The sequence below is a fragment of the Mercurialis annua genome, linkage group LG8, assembly GCF_937616625.2.
Source record: "Mercurialis annua linkage group LG8, ddMerAnnu1.2, whole genome shotgun sequence".
Classification (NCBI taxonomy): domain Eukaryota; kingdom Viridiplantae; phylum Streptophyta; class Magnoliopsida; order Malpighiales; family Euphorbiaceae; genus Mercurialis; species Mercurialis annua.
In genome coordinates this window covers 41,342,003-41,347,757 of record NC_065577.1, presented here as the reverse complement: position 1 = coordinate 41,347,757, position 5,755 = coordinate 41,342,003, and the positions used below count along the sequence as shown (strand labels likewise).

Sequence of the window (5,755 nt, the reverse complement as noted above, 5' to 3'; positions counted from 1 at the left end):
TCTTCTTCTTTTTTGTTTTTCCATATAAAATGTCCATAGTTTAGGGAATGATTATATACTCTCCAAAAATAATTTCTTATATTCTTCCTATGTTTATATTTCTATTTTTCAATTAATACATGAAAAGAGTGTAGGAAATCTTTTTGGAGTGCATTTAAGTAATGTGTATTACTTGTACCAATTTAGGATCAATTTGAAATATATTCTCTTTGTAAATGAAACAAAGTATTTGGATCATAAAGAAGAAAAGTAAACATTCTTGAGTATAATCTTAAAATCCAAAATAAAGTGTCACGACCCGATTCTCGGCATTGAGACCGGCGCTAGGGAATGGGAGTGGTTGCTCCGAAACCCGTAGCAAGCCTTAAAAATACATTAAAAATCACTTAAAATTTTTCGCGGAATTCAAATCATTTTCGAACATTTTAAAATCGCAGTTTAAAACGTTCTCATGAAAATTACCATTTAAAAACATGCACATAATTTTCTCTTTAATTATTGCATTTTAGTTTCAAAACCATTTCTCTATGGTTTATCATGCATCTCAGGTGCATACCATCTTACTATGGTAATTACTGCATTTCATTATGCATGCCATTTTTTTATGGACTTAACTGCATTTCACTATGCAGATGCGTTCGCCGCATTTTATTCAAGTGCAGTCGCTCGGACTTTCGCACAGCATTCACATATTACATATTATCAGAGTTTAGCGTTATAAAATATAAAGCATAAATAAGTCCAACGACTATTAAGGTATTACCGTTCATTATTCTAGCTACTGCAACTCTAGACACATAAAGGAAAGTCATTCTCACTTTATTCAAGCCAGGGATTTCCGGAACAAGAAATTGGAAATTCACACGTCAAACTACTCGCCTGTAAAAATATTAAATTCAACGGGGTCAGTTATAAAAACTGGTGAATGCGTACAACATGTACTAATAAACATTAATATGAAAGCAATGCATTCCAGATTACCGATTCATACGAAACCCTAAACCATGATTCATGTTCCTATATGCTTTCAACACAGGAAACATAAATATTCCATTTTTTTTTCCATTCCATTCGGGTTAACCTTTTATTTTTCTTTGGCCGTATTTATTTTCTTTTTTTTTTTGTACTTTTAGCCAGTCAAATCCGATTACTCGTATTTTATGTATTTGAAAGTCCCAGACTCTTCTTACAATACAACGGATTTCGGCAGTACATAAATACTGTCGCCAATTTCACTTTTTTTTAATAAAAGGTTCAACCTCTCAGATCTCGGCAGTTTGCTGACTGCCTTTGGTCGTCTATATTCCGTTGCCTCTGAAGATTTGTTCACACAGAGTCTAGGCCGTCGCCTGACTTTCCAGGCCGTCGCCAGGATTCACACAGTATATTCACATGCAACCCATTCTAAATGCAATACCGGTGATCACACAGCACTATTGCCGCCCAATAGTAAGCATGTTTCAATGAATCTAAATCGGTTTCAAAACTATGTATAATAGTTCATGCGATTTAAATTCAAAATAAAATAAAGCATTTGCAAATCATGTAAAGCAGTTCGCAATATTTTTAATACTAATATTTAGCAGTATAAGTTGTAAACACACTCACAGTACTCGCTTATTCCAAATATATAAAAATACCACCCGTCGAATATTTAAAACCTTTGCTCGCCGGCTTCCGCGACAAAACTCGCTGGATCTAATTTAGAGATTAAACATTAATAAATGTAATAACTCTAAATTCTAGGATATACTCTAGACCGACTCAACCATATAACCACATAATCACAAACCAAATTTGATTCCGACTATCTCTTTCCGCGTCATCGTATTTCTATACGATACACCACATAGTTTATTTAATTCCATAAATAAACATAGAATTATAACTTCATATAATTCTAACACACATTCAATTCACATAATTTTCTAAAAATACTCTTTTAGAAAATCTCATCAAACATATCACAATTCAAAAATAACCAAAAATATTTTTCCGTAAAATATTTTTGACCCGGGGCTCGGCCCCCCCTTATTTTCTACCAAAAACATTTCGGCACTAACTGCTGCCAACTGAGTTTAGGACTGAGCCAACATGCTCTATCCCCTTCACTCAAACTCCGGTCACCGTATTCCGGTGGTTTTGGCCGGAAAACTCAAAAACGCTAAAAACGCTTAAAAATTCATTTTAATACATTTTAACACCGAAATTCACCAAAATCATTTTCAAATACATTTTTAATTTTTATCTTGTAAAAACAACAGCCCAAAATTTTAAAATAATATTTTTCATTATTTTAACCATTAAAACCAAAATATCAATTAATAATCAAAACCAATTATTAATCCGTCAAAACACTACACAAAAATCATTTAAATTCCATAAATAATTATCATATGTATTTCCAGAAATTTTTCATGAATTATTTCTGTCCAGAAATTAAAATGACAGTTTTACCCTTTTTCATCAAATTTTAGCCGAATAGAGTTATTAAAAATTAAACCCGATTATTAAACCGCTAAAAATTCACCATTATACATTTAATTAACATCAACCACAAATATAACTCATACATGAACCAATTTATTTCCAGAAATTAAAAATCAATTTATTTACTCTTTTTAAGCTATTTTTAAGCTTTAAAACAATTAAAAATCAAAACCCAACTAATTAAATTTACACCCGAAATGTTTAACATTTTTAATCCACAAAAATTACACTTTAAAGCATATATAAACCTCAACATATAGATCAGCCCAGAAATTTAAATAAATAATTTAATTTTCACGGAAAAATTATTTAAAAATCGAAACCCATATAAACAACTACTAAAACCAACTAATTATCCATCAAACATCACATATAAACCATCCTAAGCATGTTTCTAAGATTCAACCAACATCAGCAACTAAAAACTAAGATTTGAGCTTGAAATTATACCTCAAACGAACATGCAAATAGAGATTAACGTTCTACGCAATATCCCCGACAACTTTTGTTAAGAAAATTTTGAGAGAAAATGTAAGAATAAATTTTTGTGTTTTGATCTTGAATGGTTCGGCACCCACACTCAAATGGAGAAGAAGATTAAAGACTTGGGCATCAAGTTTAGCTTAGGAAAATATCTAGATATTATTTGGTTGTTCAATTATTTACGAGTTTGCCATTATGGCATTCTTGTAAATAATTCGAACTCTAGGGGCAAAATAAACTCAGCTTTCTCAAACACTCAAAAACATTAAATCATATCATATGGGCTGAGTTAAAATATTTTTGGGCTTTTAAAAATATTTAAAATAATTATTTTTACGGTTTTTAGTGAAAAATCACAAAATTCACTTTTAACACGTAAAATTGCCAAAAATCACATTTAAGGCAAACACATAGCAAATCACATTTTTACCCTTATAAATTCATCACGTGAATTTATTCACTATTTTCGAGGTCCTAATCAATTAAAATCGGACACACACGAAAATAAACACTAATAATTCTACGGGGTATTACATAAAGGGTCATCATTTGTTGAATGTTACTTGAATTAGATGAAATTCCTTCTTAAATTTTAAGTGCATTCACACTAACAGAATATATTGGATATGCAAATACTATATGCAAAAATAGAATAATCAAAGCAAACTGAAAATTCATTTTGGTTCAATTTGACATCATATAAAAATTAATTTTTTAATTGATTTGATTTTAATATAAAAAATCAGTTATTTTTTAGTGCAAACGGAACCAAAAAAATTGAAACAATTTGATTTAATTTTTCATTTCTTTCTAATTTTGGTTCGGTTCAATTAAAATAAAATAAAATATTGATTCGGTTCAACTCGGTTTGACTCAATTCAAACCGAATACATACCTATACATAGGAGCGTATAAGAATCGAATTGAACAAAACCAAAAATATTCACTTTGGTTTGTTTATTATAAATATTTAAAATTTTATTTGGCTTTTAATTTTGAAAATCAAATTGATTGATGCACATCCTCCTATAACCTATAGGAGTATGCTTTTGGTCGGTTCGGTTAAATCAAACCAAAATCTTTCGAAATTAGATCGAATCAACCGATTACACATGGCGCTATGTGGTTAGATATGGTGGGACCCAACTTAAAAATACCTAATAGAAGGAAAAAGAGGAACAAGACTTTTGTGTAGTTAAGTTGAATAATAGAAGAAAAGACCAATGTCTAAGTTGGAATGGTTCTATTCCACTTCCAAATTCTAAGCTCCTTAAAGCCACCTCCTTTTACTAAGGTCCAACATTTGCAATTTCCTTTGTTTTAAAATAACCAATAATACCTACAACACTAAACTCACCTTCTATGTTAGGTCATTTGGATAAGCTTTCCTCATTTTTCTTTTTCTATTTCATCTCTTTCCAAATATCTCTTTCATTTCCTTTATTTTTCCTCTAAAACATTGTCATTATATTCAAGAATTTTAGTGCTTTGACATTATTAACTTCTTTGCTTTAAATACAATGAATATGTCTTTTTATTTATTTAGTAGTTAGACATATTTAATTTTTGTTTTCTATTAAAGATAGCAATATGATAGAATAAACAAGAGTTATACACTTACGAACATTTTAAAGACTGTAAATATAAAATTTTAATTGATTTGGCTAAATCACAAGATATACTAAATCTTATGTTAATATTGGTCGTCAAGAAATGATAAAGAGAATATTTGAGACGCAAAATATTTTAAACAAAAATTTTCAATTCAAACATTTTATGGTAATTTTCGAATTGATGACCTGTAAAATTTATAAAGTGGTACCTTTAAAAATTACCTGATTCTATGGTCGAGATAAAACTCAAATAGATTTGGTGTTGCTATAGTACTTTTTAATACTTTATTCTATTTGTTATAAAAACTAAAGAAATTAGTTGATTTATAAAAATATAATACTATTTATATTTAATATATTAGTATAAAATTACATATTCTAATAAAATTCACATATTAATGATTATTTATGCTTATCAAAATATGCTTATCGCTACAAAATGAAATTCACATATTGGTTACTTATAAATTGAATTAATTTTGTTGTATCATATACTTGTAAATCTATTTGAATAATTATACCACTATTTTACTTTTTTTATTATTTAATGTATTGTCGAATAAAATATTTTAAATTAATAAACAACTATAACTATATTTATTTTAGGCAGAAGGTACAAAAAAGCCCTCGAATTTTTATCAAAAGTACATATCAGCCCTTTTATTTTATCTGGGCACAATTAAGCCCCTGTGTTTTTAAAATTGAACAATTAAATCCTTATTATTTCAAAATTGAACAAATAAATCCTTTTAGTTTACTTTTGGGACACTTACCCCCTCAAATTTTTGGTAAATATTTTAAATATTAAAATTATTTTTGAACTTTTTTCCTATATGATTATGAGAGACATGTCAGTCATTAACGAGTGTTTCTAATGATGTTGGATGAAAGGGGTTATTTGTTCTATTTGAAAATAAAGAGGGCTTAATTATACCCCAAAAAAGTAAAAGGGCTGATTTGTACTTTTATGAAAACTACAGGGATTTTTTCGTACCTTTTGCCTTTATTTTATAAAAATCAGAATAACGGTGAAAAGACATTTTATAATTTACTGAAAACATGCCCAACAATTATCAACTTACTGTTCATGCTTACAAATTCTCAAGCAATTTCCTTCCACACACCTTTATCTTCATTTCTTCCTACCTATATAAACCCATCTCCCCCTC

At 28.9% G+C, this 5,755-nt stretch overlaps 1 long non-coding RNA gene across 1 annotated transcript; it reads right to left on the bottom strand.

Annotated features, from left to right (window-relative positions):
• Positions 1-241: 241 nt before the first annotated feature.
• LOC126661072 (uncharacterized) lies at positions 242-3,082 on the bottom strand. Its single transcript, XR_007635502.2, has 2 exons — positions 2,941-3,082; positions 242-1,698 (listed from the first exon to the last, which is right to left on the bottom strand). It is a non-coding gene; the product is annotated as an uncharacterized LOC126661072 (long non-coding RNA).
• Between the last annotated feature and the right edge of the window lie 2,673 nt (positions 3,083-5,755).